This window comes from Siniperca chuatsi, linkage group LG9 (genome assembly GCF_020085105.1).
Source record: "Siniperca chuatsi isolate FFG_IHB_CAS linkage group LG9, ASM2008510v1, whole genome shotgun sequence".
Taxonomy (NCBI): domain Eukaryota; kingdom Metazoa; phylum Chordata; class Actinopteri; order Centrarchiformes; family Sinipercidae; genus Siniperca; species Siniperca chuatsi.
This window is the reverse complement of record NC_058050.1, coordinates 20,425,253-20,441,493: the sequence shown is the minus strand read 5'-3', so window position 1 is coordinate 20,441,493 and position 16,241 is coordinate 20,425,253. Positions and strand designations below refer to the sequence as shown.

The window sequence follows — 16,241 nt, the reverse complement described above, 5'->3', positions numbered from 1 at the left end:
ATTACTCGTGGCAAACCGCACGTTCAGGCAGAAGATGATTTAGTTGGACAGCATGTAAAAGAGTAGGAAGCTCTACTGGATTTAAAACAGATCTGAAAAAATAATACACTGACTGACTGAAAAGTCTTTCAGTCGGTAGTTTGCTTACAGAGTTGACACTTTGACCTGAGGGAGGCATGACAGGAAAGCTCGCGGTGTGTGTAGGGAAGTTCCATCCTCTGTGGAGCCTGCTCAACTACATTTCTTAAGTAGTACTGTTCCTGTCAAAGCTTGATGTTCCTGTGTATATATTATGTGGGAATATGTTCCGGATGGTAATGCCAGAGAAAACGTCAAGGGCTCGTCAAATCAATGGGCCTCACATCTGACATTAGTTGGTCAGGTATCAATCTGACCCAGGACCAAAGTGATGGACGGACGGACCAACTGTATTCAAACAATACACTTTTCTTCCACAGCTAGTTGAGCAAAGGAAGAGGCGACCAGTAAGCGCCGATAAAACTCGGATAATAGAAGATAAAGAAGAAGAAATTCAAATAATTTATTGTCCTGAACAACTTCCTAGATGACTGACTATAGGAAAAGCTTAATTGTCACTTAAGTGGCACAGACAAGACTGTGCTACCTAGCATACTTAGCCAATGTCTGCTCACTTGCTAAGCTAAGGTAAGATTACGTCCACTGATACCGCCAAAATATAACTGTTAATTTCTTTCTCATTGACAAAAAAAATAAATGAAAATAATCTATTTTCTGTCATAGCTGAGCTCTGAGATGTATTGATGTAAGCTAACTGTTAATCACTAAAGCAAAAAAAGCTACGTTAAATGTCATCTTTGGTTTTGGTTTTATCTTAATATCTTTACATTGTTCCATTTTTGTACAAATGGTCTTAATACTGGAATAATGTAAGGTGATGCAGTTTTCTGAACCCAGTGAAATGTGACATGTGAACATGCCATGGATCGATTATTTTATAGGTTATATTTGATTTAAATAACTATATTTACTTTAGTAAATATTGACCTGTACTTCACTGTGACGTCTTCTTTTGTCTACACAGCTAATCAAAACCCCTGTTTTCACTGGAAATTCCTACAGGAAGTGCACCAAAGTGAGTTCCTGATCCTCCACCCTGGGGACTTTCTCTCAAATCTAAATAGTTTTGAGGGAGTCCAATGGAACTGGTTAATGATTTGACACAATATGGATAGATACCAAATAACCAAGTCCAAACATAGCTATAATAGTTGATCAAGGCATTATGTAGCTCTAATGTTTAATATTTTAATTTCTGTGAATCTTGGGACATCTGTCGGGGACACAAACATTGGTTTGCCATTTATGAGTATGGCATTTACCAGCAGACAGTGATTGTACTGGGCAGAACACTAACGTATGTGTACAGTATACATGTATGCAAAAATCTCACTCTTAGCCAACATGTCTAATTAATATTAGGGTTTATATGATATCATCTGATCAACTCTACAAGTTTAAGAGAAAGCAAAAAACAACACTAAGTTCATGTGCTCTGATAACTGACAACTTGCTTTCATGATTTCTAATGTCTTACTCCACTGTGTTTTTTTGGGAGTTTGTCACTTATCATATTCACTGCTATCAAAATGTTGCCAAATATTTATCAATATAATATCACTTTAAAGGCTATAGGAGTCAGAAGTGTGAAATATAAACCCTGTGTTTTGGCTGTGGAAGAAGCTGCAAAGATCAGTGACATGACATCTAAAAAGGATCCTGAGATCTGCATCTTGAAGACTCATGAGTGTAAGCCCAACACGTGCATATAGCAGCACAATAGATAGTGTGTTTTTTAACTCTCTTCCCTGTGACTGTGACTAGTTTAGTTTTGCTCTTAGTCTTTCAGAGAAGAAAATTTCTTTTCAATTACAGTATAAATCTTAAATTTTCTTCCTTTCCAAATATAATTAATAGTAATATTTTCTTTTGCATGCGCCTTATTCTGCACAGTCCAAAGCGAATGTGTAATGTTTTTTTAGGCGTTACGTCAGTCTTGATTTAAGGCTAATGTGGTTAGAGTCAGTGACTTTCTCACCATCATTTTAATAACAAATATTCCTTTCTTTTCTTGAGTCCAGTTTTTTGTAGTGCTGTCTTCAGGCTGTACTTATAGGCATACATAAAAATTCCAGCCAGTAATTTGTAAGTCCTCTATGCTTGCCCCATCTTGTAAAACTGCCCCCCCCCCCCAGTAGTGCTGCAACACTTTCAGATCAGGAATTGTTTGAAAAATACCAAATGTATTGTGGATGGTAGAAGTGGGGAGTGGGACTACTACTGGGTTTTTTGTGTCAATGTCATTGCAGTGTTGTTAGAGGCTCAGTTTCTGATGAAAGACATAGAAGAGCTGCTGGTCTGGTGTACATCAACAGGCCCCTCCAACCAGAGACGGTGCAGAACGGTATGCATAGAGGCAGGGGTGGGAATCACACCGGATAAACCCCATGGAACCATGTGACTATGACCATGACCACAATATTTCCCTAACCTTAACCAAGTAGTTTTATTTGTCTAATCGTAACCATACTGCTTTCGTGGAGCTTAGTTGGTAACATGGTTCCATGAGGTTTGTCTTCTTTCTTCTTAACTTCTGTCTTTGTCCTTCCCCCTATTGACACTGCAGCTCTTATGTGATGGTTTGACCAGAGAGGTGTATTTGTTTAATTCATTTCATCCTGTCTTTAATGCACATAATAAAGCAGATAGGACTATTACATTCACTCAATACTGAGGTCAGAAGTGGTCAGGTTACATAAGTTCTCTACAGTTGCATAGCAACACACTTAATTTGTGCCCTCAGCTGCAAAACACTAGCCTGAGATGTAAACTGAATTGCCATAAATGTAGTTTTCAGTTGACATAGAAGCTGTTTAACTGTTTACCATTTAATGTTCACTCTAAGCTTCTCTGCTTCGTTTACATGATCTTCCATTAAAGCGTTCAAGGGACAAACAGCTTTGAGCATTAAATTCTCCTGACCAATTTCGTGGGGCCAAGTAGCAGAGGGGCCAACAAACAAATAAAACGTTGGTCAGAAAGGCGAAAATATCTTTGCTTTAAAGAAATGCCTTCAATGCATGATCTGATTTAGGAGCTGTTATTTCTTTCACAACAGCCTCGATAGCTGCATCAGTTTCATCCACGCTTGTTGCCGTATTTCTTTGGATTCTGGCTCTGGCCCAGTTAGATGATGTTTCCATATACTGTACAGGGCAGTTTTTAACAATGATTAATGTACAAATGACCTTGTTGTTATTTTATGTGCTCAGGCATACAGTGCACAGCGTGGTCTAGTATGCATGTTGTTGTTGTTGTTGTTGTTGTGACAGATGCAGCAGGAATGTCAGGCCAGCATAGAGGAGGACGGAGAGACCTTGATCATAGAGGGCTTCAGGTTTGAGAGTGCGGCCAGCAGGGAGGACCTGAGGAGGCTGCATTCACAGGCTGGTGGTTCACAGGACGCCAGGGTGACACATGACTGATGCCTACCTCAGTAGTTTCATCACACAAGGTCAACAAGGTCATACAACTGGCAGAGGTAACAATGGCAGACAGAGAGCCAACAAATGACATGATTTAAAATGATGGGAGAAAGGCTAACGACTGACATGTGTAGCTCCTTACAACAGAAAGGCAAAGCAGCATGACACCATGTTGTATAGAGGATATAGACCATTTTTAGATAAAAGTTCGAATTGTTCCTCAATGTTTATGTAAGACGAGTTATTTGTTCATTGTTGCTTGTTTTAAGATATTTGATCATTGAGAACATACTTTTGACAGTTTTGAATTGCCATATTTGCCACAATGTTTGAGTTTACCATTTTGGAATATGGCCATACAGTTGACTTTGAGTGTTGTATTTATGATAGTACTACAATATATATACATATATATACAATATATTCCAGGAGGGGATTTTATAAGTTAAAGTTAGAATGCCACTGTTTTGGCTAATGGTGATGACTTTGCATTATTCATTTTACTTTGGTTACTTATTGTCCAACCCAGCATAGTACATTTTGCAGTTGCAGTAGTGTGATCTATATGGATCAGTAGCTCACTGACATATTATACAGTTCTGTCTCTTTTATTTCATTTAGAGTCGTTGCCTTTAAATATAGCCTGGGTCATGCAAACCTTTAATGTCCTTCTGTATACAACAACACAAAGTGAAGGTTAGATGGGGGCATGGCTTTCTCTTTGATTACACAGAGCTGTTAGACTATTTAGTGTCCTTCCTGCTTGTACCCTATTGTAGATCATCTTGCTCCCTAAAAGCACCTCCAGTGCTCTGATTATAGTAAAGTTTCATAGCCTGCCATACTTTTTACTGCTGTCAGCCTGAAGAAAAATAGTATAATAAATGAATATGACAGTGCTATACTTGGGTATCTGAAGGTCTATAAGAAATCTTAGAATCTTATAATTGAATAACCTGAAGTCAAGAAGTTCATAAATACAAATCACTGCATTGGAGGATGCTTATGACAGTACAGCCTCTCTGTCTTAAATATGTTGCTTGTCCTCAGTCCACCATGTAGAAATTTTTCCTGTTAGGTCAGATACATTATTTACTGTGTCTTTACTCCTACGCTGATTTTGGTGGTGAAACTGGTATTAAAAACATTTTACATGAATTTATAAACTTGTGATACCACTTGCATTACGTAATAGCATCGATTCACAGTATGATAAATGCCATTCTAAATATTGTGATACTGTTGTATCAGCTCTAAAGGTGAATAAAAGATAACTGGTCAAATTTGTTTTCTAATTGATTACTAACAGCGTCTTTCTTTGTTTTTACCTTAATTTTATCTAAATAATCTTTCAAATTTCAATTCTAGTGCGGTCTACAGCAGAAATTAAATTATAGCAAATGGTCATCTAATAAACTTTGAGCTGATTGTGTCAAGGGAAGCCAAATGCATTATCAGTGAGAACACTATACTTATCAGCCCTTCATTATCTTGTAAATCCCTCTACTGTGTATATGTTAAGAGGAAATTCTGTGCTGCTGTAGCCTGTTTTACAGTAAAGTCCCGTTGTAAGTCAGCTTCATTTTGTTAACCTCACACATAAGTAGCATTCGTTTTAGCACCATTTGTTTTTGTTGACATAGAATTAAATGTGAAAATCTCCTCTTTTGTAAACAAATTGTAAAATAAATCCCCTAGATGGTGAAATCAAGACATAGAAATTAATCATTCCTGCCTCACCATGTAACGCCCTGTGTAAAGTGGGAAAGTAGGCTGTTTGGTTCTGAAATGAACAAACGAGACCTGCCAGTAGATTAACAAGTGTTAGAGCATCAATGTAACCAATTAACAAACTCCCAATTAGAATGTGTGTTGAATGATTAAACCCAGAAGTTTACCAAGCATTAACATACTAAACAGACTGACATAATATATGCAAATAAGGTCATTATTATGCATGTGCTAGTTCAATGCCCAAATTAAGAGCTTGTTTGGAGCACTCAGGATGTGTTTGCAAGCTTGAGCTCTATGACAACATATTACAGAAATAATGGTCACTTGAAAAATCAAATTCGTTTTTCATTTGGCTGTAAGCTATAGTAGTGACTGGAACGCAGAGACAGCTTAAATAAAATTTAGTAACCATTCAAAGCTATAGCAAGAAATCCCTTATATTTATAGGAATAGGGGAAAGGGTTTAATAATATATTGTTTGGTCATATAATATGCAGACACACACTCACACTTTGCACACAAACACATGCATCGTGCAATCAGGCCAAGTGGTAGAAAAGCATTCAGCAGATGCTGAATTAGTAATGACAGAAGTTGCAGATTGGCTGTGTTGATTGTCATGTTTTTGTCCTAAAGTGGTGCATGAATTATTTATGTTACAGCCCATGTAATTAGATGTTGATGGGAAAAGACTGGACCAGGAAAACACGAGCGCTTGCTGTTCTTTGGAAATGATTAATCAGTCGCTTGGTTCTTAATCATTTTTGACAATTTTAGGACTTTGAAGCTCTTCAAACTGAGATGGCTACAACGTCCATCTCTTCACAACAGCTTATAACAGATTGACACTGCTGTATTGGGTGGTATCTTTTGGTGTATGATTGCAGTTGTGGCTTGTTTGGCTGATCATCTCGTGCCTGTTTTTGATATAAACATCTGCTGCCCATAAATCTTCAATGATGGAAGCGAGAGACTTGAAGCAACAGCAGATGCATGTTATGATCATTTTCTACCAGTAGAGGATGCTATTTCTTTGTTATTTTACTCATCCTTGCACCCATGCATTAGGCACTCAAGTGATTATGATGGATGACAATGAGACAATCAAAGGCATATGAAACTCACTCTAGAGAAGTAGAGTGGCTGATGGTTGGACTCTTACTGAGTTATGTTTTACTACCTTGTAAAACCTTGAGTTAGAACATTATGGAATTAGTAGAGAGTACAGACATGCAGAATATACTCACCTTTGTCTCTTGGAAAAGTAGAACGTATTCACTTCTTATTAATCACCAGTGAGATGTATGTATGGATGATGGGGTCACAGTATACCCTCTATGATCCCTTTCTAGGCAATATAACACCTAAACCACCACAACTGCACTATTGCAGTTAAAGTTAAGATCAGTGAAGCTAGCAGTATGGTCATATATCACACTGCTGTCTCAGAGTTGTTTCACACTGCTGAACTAAACTGCACCAACACAAATTACACCTACAGTAGACATAACTCCAGTATTTCTCTCTCTCCGTTTCAAAACACTGGGGAAGTTTGACAGCCGTAGATTGCCATGATGTGGTGAAGACTTATCGCCCATCATATGGGGGCCACGCTGCACTGGGAGGAATGGTGTCGTAAACTGTAAATAGTAGGGTGCTTTTTTTTTTTTTTAGCCTGGATTCTGACGAACAGACTTGATGGGGAAAATGGCTAAACCAAACATTGTATCACATACTTTGTGCCTTGTGCAAGATGCTTAGCCTCAGAGCACTATTTGCATGTATTCCATGAGACCTCCATTGGTCCGAACCCACAGGGTGTTTTCACATTGTGCTTCAAAACTAAATCTGAAGTAAAGTGCACTCGCCTACTTACTGATTCAGTTAAGACCCTGAAACTGTGCCATGTAATCAAGAACTGGCCTTCTTTAGACAGCACAGAGGTCATTCATATCCAAGGCCCCTGTATATTTGTTGGTACAGCAGAGGGCATCCCTGTAGACTGAATAAGCATAGCTGCAGCAGGGCATCCAAGGCCCTTTCTATTGTTTTTGCTGAGCCAATTAGAGAGAGATAGCATCTGCTATGAAAGGAGAACAATGGCTTGTTCACTGCGTGTTTGAGTATATATGTGTGTGTGTGTGAATATGCATAGTTTTGGTGTGTATGTCTGTAGGCTAGTTAGTGATTATGCATGTGTGTGCGTTTCTGTAGCTACAGTATATGAGCATGTGGAGTATGTGTGTTGAACAGTAATAAGAGAGAGAGAGTATTGTATACAGCAGAGGAGAGGAAACAAGAAACTGCCTACAAAGTATGACAGACAGCATATGGCTTCATCTGCTGTGATTCAGTTAAGCCCCACACACACACACACACACACACACACACACACACACACACACACAGCAAATCACCAGAGAGGCAAATATAAATTAGGAAGACTTTCTGCATTTATGCGCTGAGGCACATACAATGCTTGTAATTAAAAAGTCACTGCTATTGAATGACAGTCTGGCTCATGCACAGTTAGTTTGTGTCCTCGCTCCAACTTTTGCGAAACTTTTTGACAGGAAGTGTGGTGATGATTTCACAGTAGGCCATAACACTCTGTCTCTCCAAAGGACCTGGAGGTCATTAACCCCTACCTGCTGCTGTCTTGAGCTGTGCAGAGTTTGATGACTCTTCTTTTCTAGCTAAGGAGTGAAAAGAGAGAGGTATGGGAATGTGTGTGTGCGTGTTTAGCAGAGCTAGCTAGCACCCCTGGCTTGGCCAGCCGGCTCCACCATATGGCCACATTTATCATCTATCTCGCTATTCATTAAGACTGCCCTTGCTGGCTGCAGAAGCACTGCTGGGGGCCTCAACCTCACCTCAGAAACACTGTGGACGACTGACTGCAGTCCACTGTAATTTTGGGTGTGAATGCTGCCGAATTATATGTGGCCGAACACCATGAACCAAATGTTATTTTGCTTTGCAGGAGGCCCCATTTTGCATCAGAGAAAAGCGCTGATTAAAATGCAGTTTGAATTCAGTTATACATAATAATAATATAATAGTTTATTGTGCCAAGATCAATTGCCTGTGGACAGTCTCCCACAGTGTGCTGTTCTCCCGTACTGTGTGACATGTTTTTGTAACTAAACAAACATGATAACAGCTTATCAGTATTATCTGACCCATTGCTTGACTGTCCTCACTGAATGCAATTGTTTGGGAAAAATGTTGTTTCTTCATTTTTACAAAGAGATACGGCTGCTGGTGTACAGCTATGTGCTCATGTATTTACATATATTAGACTTAGTGTTACATACATCAGCTCATCTTCTCATCTTGCTTGGTGACGTTTTGTTTAACAAAAGTCTGTGACATTGGTATGTTTTATACATATATATCTACAAGGAGTCAAGAATCTTAATTTATGGCAGACATGAAGATGAATGTTCAACAATGATTACTAAACATGGCATCACAGACATGTTTTGGTCTGTACTGTTAAGGCTCCTAGTTTCCAAGTTCCCTTTGTGAGGAATGCATCAAAAGCTTCTCTAGTTTAAAACATAACCTTTCTTGTTACATAAAAAGAGAAGAAATTTACATTTTAGACATGATGTATTAATGGATGGTTTCCTGCATCAACTACAAATAGTGCTCTGATTAACATATCAGTCTTGTTCCCTGAGCTAACTGTGGCAGTGCAAAATGATTACCTGAGCGGGGGATTTTTTTGTTTAATCTGCTCTCCATGCAACGTGTCAGACTGCATTTACACGATGCACACATCATCTTTGACTTTCTATTTTGTTAGAATTTGTAATTCTTCGCCTACTGTTTAAAGACAGAGAAGTAAAATAGGGATGACAGTGATATCCCAAAGTATTTAGCATCTGAACCAGAGAACAGAAAACACTCCACTCACCGATACAATGAATTAACTGGAATTTTCCATGGTCGGTGGTGTGTGGTATGTCTGGAGTGGAACTAGTAGCACTTTTTGAGCAGTGTACAGTAATTTCTTTCGGTCTCCCTTACTTTGTTAGTTTCCCTCTTTTTTTACTTTTTCCTAACAAAATCATCATTTTGATGATGTGCAGACATTTGTGTCTCTTTGTGAATAGGTACCAGACAAAACAGGTGGGGAGCTCAAATCCAGCATTGATCTAATGTTTACTTGTTGAGCATCCATCTGCTGACATCCTCCTCACTGATAACAATTTTAAACTATCTAGTCAAAGAATTTTGTGCAAGTGGCAGAAAGGATTGTCATGGGTGTAAGATAGAACAATTGTTTCAGCAATTTCTTTTCTTGCTTCACATAATAAGATTCTGGGGTGTAGCATTTCAAACACGAGAGACTTTGCACAATAGGAAAAGTTGAAGAGATATATGAGCAATCTGGTGACTATACCCCATCTTGACATAATAATTTTTACGGATAATCACGCCATGAGCTGTGCAGGAATATCTGCCGCAATGGATTCTAAACAGTGCTGGTGGTGAAGAGTTGAAGAACATTAAGCCTAGCTGAAGATCTAGATGGATGTCATCTGGAGCGGGATTTGCGATGAGCTCAATGGATGGACCCATTGGACTGCCAGAGCAATAACTTACTGGTCTTGATCAGTGTGGTCTCGCATTCTACTTGCGATCCTCTTTAGAGACTAAGTTGGTGAGCAGCAGGACTATTCTACCACTTGCTGCGGCTTGTGTTGGAACTGTGAGGCCAGCTGTTGTTTCAGTGCATCCCTGTTAAGCATCAGAACATCAAACAGCAAGCAAGACTTAACTGCCCTCTGCAAATTGTTGTTGTGCCTGTCATTTTTATCTCAGGAAGAAGTCTTTGCATTTCTCTCCCACTCTGTGTAACACACTTGATTTTCTCTCATCCTGCCTGTCCGTCTTCCTCTGTCTCTTCTTGACGGTTTGACAGTGTGACAGCGGTGGAGAGATGTCTTCAGTCTTGCGGGGGGGATGTCAGCAGGAGTGAGATGTCTGTCTTGGCACCATTGATTGCTCTGTGTGTGTCCATGCTTGTGTGAATTTGACGCTTGTGTGTGGATATTTTAGGTGTGCTTATGTGTTGAATACTGAATATGTTTCAGTGCATACTCATGTGTTACTTGTGTGTGCTTGTGTACATCTTTCCAATGTCACTCTAGATTTGTTTCATTATACTGTATATCACAGTATTCAAAGCAACAAAGGAGGACGTTTGTCATTCTGTTTATTCCCTGATTCTAAATTGCCAGTTATTTTAGCAGGCTATGATGATATAGATTTTTTTTTTTTTAAAGTAAGGTTTGTCCTGAATGGAGCACTTTTATGAACAATGTCTCTGTGACATTTTGGTTGTTGTAGTCATTCAAGGTTATGAGCCAAAATCCCTCTTAAGAGACTGCACTGACTGCAAGTGAGATATCGTTTTTCTCGATTATCTGAGACTACATATATACAGCTTTAGTTTAGGATACACAAATACTATATAATAAATATCTGATGTAAATTGTCTATGAATTTTATTTGCTTGCAGGAAGGGTATAGAAGACCAACGATTTGAGCTAAATGCTTTACTTAAGAGCATTTCAACACAGCTTGTTATTCCTTAATACTATATAATACTAGCTGCTCACTGTTCAGTTACTTTCATTAGTGCTTTTACCATTCTTTTCGCCTTTGCAGATATAAATTACTGATGCATTTTAAAGCATTGGAGGATTGGCAGAACTAAGGGAAGAAGTAGTGTGGTTTGACAGTTTGTCAAATCACATTGCTGTGGATTGTATTGTAGATTTCTGTGGCTAGAGGCTTAGTAAAAAGACTAAATAAATTACACTAGAATCTCGTCTGTTGATGCGTATGTAAAAGTCTCACTTTTTACTGCTTACAAAAGCAATTCCAGTTTTGTTCGCCTTCCAGCTGTCAGACAGACAGTACATGAAATGACGTGGACAGATTATAAGTATCAAAGTATAAAAGTTTGTTGTGCTTTTTTCTTCAAAATAAAACGGTGTAGTCCCTCATTCGTCCAGGAATGTTCCATCGTAGAAAAGGTTTCAATCGTAGTCATCTGGACACTGTTTTCAGAATCAAAACGTTTCGGCTCCCATCTGGAAGTCATTCTCAATTGTGAAAAATGGTCTGAGAACTCAGAAACTTCAAAAGAAGGGCAGGGCTTAAGTAACACAGATTAGCTTAAATTTCGGACTTCTCAGACCATTTTTCACAATTGAGAATGACTTCCGGATGGGAGCCAAAACGTCTTGATTCTGAAAACAGTGTCCAGATGACTACGATTGAAACCTTTTCTACGGTGCTTTTTTCTGTTCTGTTTCACATATATGTCTGTGTACCCATGTGTTTTGAGTGACAGATCTTTAGGACATTAGATTTTTTGAAAAGTTTAGCTATGTCCTCACCACCTTTTTTACATCTCCTTTAGGTGTTGCAATCAGCAGCACCAAAAATCACCTCTCAGCAAATGTACTCTCAACAGTGCAGTTGCCTCCCATATACAGGTATACCACAAATGTGGCTTATGACCTTCCTAGCCAATAGGCAATAGCTTTTGGATTCATAACAGTGGGCTGACTTGCTATTAAGGCAGCAGCAATAGTCTGCTGTTTTGTTTAGGAACGATTTGACAGGATAATCTTTGTAGTAGCAGAGCAGAGCAGCTTGTAGAGTTCTGTTGTTGTAAATCTATTAGCAATATTCATATCCTCTCCTTGTTCTTGGACTCATTTTTATTAAGGTTATTATTTTTATTAGTGCACCTTAACTGCACTTTATATTGCACAGTGATTTGTTTATGCTCAGCTATTCCACTACTGGCTTCAATGGAGATAGGTTTCAAAAATAACTTCTAATTTAATTTGTGCACTGGCTGCTACGCTTAACAGCATGAAAATACAACAAAGAAACACTGTTTGGATCTCATTTTTTTTTATTAATATTGCTAAAGAAGGCAGGCATTTAACCTAACAGTTATATAGCTTTCATGAGGAAATGAAAAAGTGTCCAGTCAGAAGCCAGAGTAACTGGAATGCTATTAAGTGAATATATTTGCAGAGAAATGACATTTCAGCGCATAATGCAGGATATATTTCCACAGTGCTTTTTACTTTTTACTCCTTCATAATAGCCCTCCCAATTCAGATGTTGCCTGGACAAGTATGGTAGACCAGTTCAAGTGGTGCCTATACAATAAGAGAGACATTCCTGGGCATATGAAACCAGAGGAATGAGAAGATGTGTGGACACAGATAATGATGAGAGGGAAACCATGACCTTGGAATAGAATTAATGACAGACTTGATCACAGATAACCTTTGATGACAAAAGAGGCCCTTATTACTGCACAGAGGAAAACCCCTATATGCATTCTGAAAATGATCAACTAGATTAGAACTAGATAAACTGAGATGTTATGTGTGTGTGGTTGTGTGTGAAGGAGTTTTCAAGTGCAGTGGAATTTCCCCGATCCTTGTATTTCTATCAGTGGAATTACCCCTCAGGACACCTGATGCTTCATAGCATGTCTTTTACACACACACACACACACACACCACACACACCAAGTCTTGTCAGAGTGACAGAGAATTATTTGTTTGCTTGTGTCTCTTTGGTCAGAGCCTTGTTGTTGGGTCACAGACGTGCTCCCATATGTCTTACTTGTATGACATCACACTAATATGAAGCAGTATAAAAAGGAGAACCTGCTGTCCGTCAAGTGCTTTCAACTCTTCTTTATTAGTTTTCCTGTCTCTTTATTTTTTAGATCAGGGTTTACCAGACCTCTCCTGGAGTAGCCCTTGTCCTGCATGTTTTATGCTACACGTCGGAAGTTGGAGATGGGAATGACGTCACACCCTAGTTGACCGTGTACCGGTACAACAAATCGGAAAACCTCTAGCCATTGTTAGCAATACCAGTTGATAACAACGCACAGTATTTTGCTCTTCCAAAACTGTAGCAACATGTCCGCAGACAGAAGTTAGACAGTACTGCGTGTACACCTGATTTAATGAGACACAAAAGACAGAAGTGCTAATAAACAGTATATTACTACAGATTTCACTTTACTGTTGATGTGCGGAGCAGCCATCTTGGATTTTGAGGTCTGGGTTGGTGAGGATCTTCCAACTTTCCAGTGTCAGAAATCCGGCTTCAGGGGGGGCGTTCCAGTGGAAATTTCCGACTGGGAACTCAGAAATTTCGACTTCCCAGTTCAAATGAAACGCACCATTAGATCTTTCCCTGCTCCAACACAGCTGATTCAAATGATCTACTCGTTATGAACTCTGCTTGATAACAAACTGATCATTTAAATCAGCTGTGTTGGAGCAGGAAGAGATCTAAAACATGCAGGACGGGTTACTCCAGGAGAGGTTTGGGAAACGCAGTTTTAGATCATGCATGACCAGAAAAAAACATATCATCATCATTTGTACATGCAGTTATTCACCTAAATAGGTATCTAAGAGCCTTCTAAATATCACATTTATCCACCCAAAAAGCTACCAACATTCATTCAACACTTTATTCCTTTGCTGTATATTCATTTTTAGTTGTAAAATCTAAGTAATGGTGTAAATGTCAATTCTAACAAGACAACCTGAGAAACTCACTATGTTATTACATTATTACCCTTGAGTGTCACATCAGCTTTGTTTGGATTAGTGGACATGTTTAGTAGGGTGATACCTCCGTTGTGTTCATAAAATTACTACTGTGAACACACAGAACTACATAAGCATATATTCTTATGCTGATTCTATGTCATTAAATGGCCTCAGGTGCTTCAATGTTCGAGCATGTTTTCTATATGGGGCCCTAATCAAAGCCAGCTTCAGCCGTCCTGCCGGCACCCACACACAGAGACTGTGGACTGGATTATGATGTTGTTTTCCAGGCTGAGCTAATTGTCTCGGGGGCTCAGTTCTCTCTCTCTGGTTGCAGTCGGACTTTGCTCTGTTGCACGATGCAGCCGCGGGTCACTGGGAAGGCTCTAATGAAGAGTTATGAGAAGCTGGATGCCTGTTGGCTGTGGAGAGACGGATGGAGGGAGAACACAGAGAGGTGGAAGATGGGAATGAAGCAGAGATGGGTGAAGAGTGAAGCATGAGAGGAAGATGGGGGAGAGGAAAGGAGGGAGACGGCATGCAGTGAGGCAGAAAGATGGATGGAAGGAAAAAAAACAGGAGAGGCTATGGGAACAGAGACCCAACACCCTTTGAAGCCCCTGCAGGCCAAAAGCCTGTTAGTGCAATACACTGCTCTGCCGGTTGTACTGCCTTGCAACATGTACACTACACACACTTTACATGCAGTGTGATGTGCCTTGTCAATAGGAGGATACTTGATGTCTTTGGATGAGTGTGATGAAAATTAAGATAAACTTTTACATTGTCATCAGGGGAGATGGTTGGTGTTCTGTAGCTAGAACAGAACTGCACTATTTGCATTTTTATGTAACCTTTGGGGCTTAAACCTGCTGGCCAGCATTACAGTTTTACTGTCCTCCGGAGTGCTAACATGAATTATCTTCCAGTTGTACAAGTCGGGTGTTTGTCGCCTCTCCCTCAAGGCCTGCCTGGATCCATGAGCCTGTTTTTCTGTCCCTCGCTTTGATTACATTTGTGAATGTTCTGACCTCTAAGCTTTCTCCCTGTCTGTCTTTTTCTTGCTTACTCTTTCCTGTCTTTTCCCTGTTTGTGTCTGTGGGAGCCAAGTCTCTTGTTTTCACTCTGACCCATTGTGGGTTTTCTGAAAAACATCTGAAAGATTAAAAAGCAAATTGTAGGATTTACTGAGTGTCTGTCCGTTTTCAAACCATTTAATGCACAACATGTCCCCGCATATTGTAGGTATGTTAATCAAAGTATTATCTCCAGGTTGTGTTATTTTGCCGAAGAGGAATCTTATAAATGAGCATGTAAATATGGATTGAGTGTCATCATACAGGTGTTATTTTTCCCTATTTTGATAAGCAGTGGTTATGATCTAAACTCAAGAGCAGCAAATTTTTAAATCCTTAAAGTTAGGAGTGTTGAATTCACCCAGGATGTTTAGGGAAATCACACATCAGCCACTCATAGGGTCTTCTAAAAAATCCATTCATGGTATATCTCCAAGTGCATTTTCATTATATTTAGCCTGGGTCCATAAACTTCTATTAGCATGATGTCTTAGAGCATCAGCAGTAGCAACATTTCTGTGAAAACGATCAAGAAACACAAGGACAGAAAGTCGTGGCACATCAAATGTAACCTTGAAAAGTTTCCTGCCTCTTCCTGAGATTATTGAAAGGAAAAAACGGATGTCTATTTTCTTAAACAGATAGTAGTTAAATGGTTTTGTACTTTAATAATGGTGATAGCAACATTGTTTTTACCATTTGCATAATTCACAGCCACAAGAAAAAGGGAGTCCTCAGAGGCCATTTTGAAACCTATTGCTTTTGGTAGAGCTGCCCCCTATGCGGATGACAGAGCAGCTTCAACCATTTTGATTTTAGATGGGGTTGACCGGGTCATGCCTGTGGAGGGTAGAGGACACTCTTTCTGTCCCTTTTCAGGGGAGAATCCTTTCTTTGACTTCCTCTCTTCCTTCTGCCTTCACTCGAGTCTAAATGTCAGCCAGCCTGAGAGAGAGGGAGACAGAGAAAGAGAGAGGGAGATCTGCAGTCTGCTGGGAGAAAGCCATTGAAAGCATACATGATGACACACTTCCCCCATTCAGTCTGATGAGCTATTGAAAAGCAAGATGACATTTTGCAATAATATACCATATAGCTCCAGAGTTTAGTGAGATGAAACATTATTCATAAATATGTGATGTCTGGCATTTATTGATGTTTGTGGCTAGATTTGCTGTCACATCGTTCTCGGTTTGAGTTTGAGTTTTATTTGTAAGGAAATATGCAGCACCTTGACAAAACGAAGAACCATGACAGTGAGCCGTTATAATCAGCTATACAAC

General features: G+C 39.4%; 1 long non-coding RNA gene across 1 annotated transcript; it reads left to right on the top strand.

The window, feature by feature from the left end:
- Positions 1-102: 102 nt before the first annotated feature.
- On the top strand, positions 103-4,312 carry LOC122881199. The gene is made up of 5 exons (XR_006379124.1): positions 103-666; positions 1,064-1,114; positions 1,668-1,788; positions 2,349-2,443; positions 3,372-4,312. It is a non-coding gene; the product is annotated as an uncharacterized LOC122881199 (long non-coding RNA).
- Positions 4,313-16,241: the final 11,929 nt, after the last annotated feature.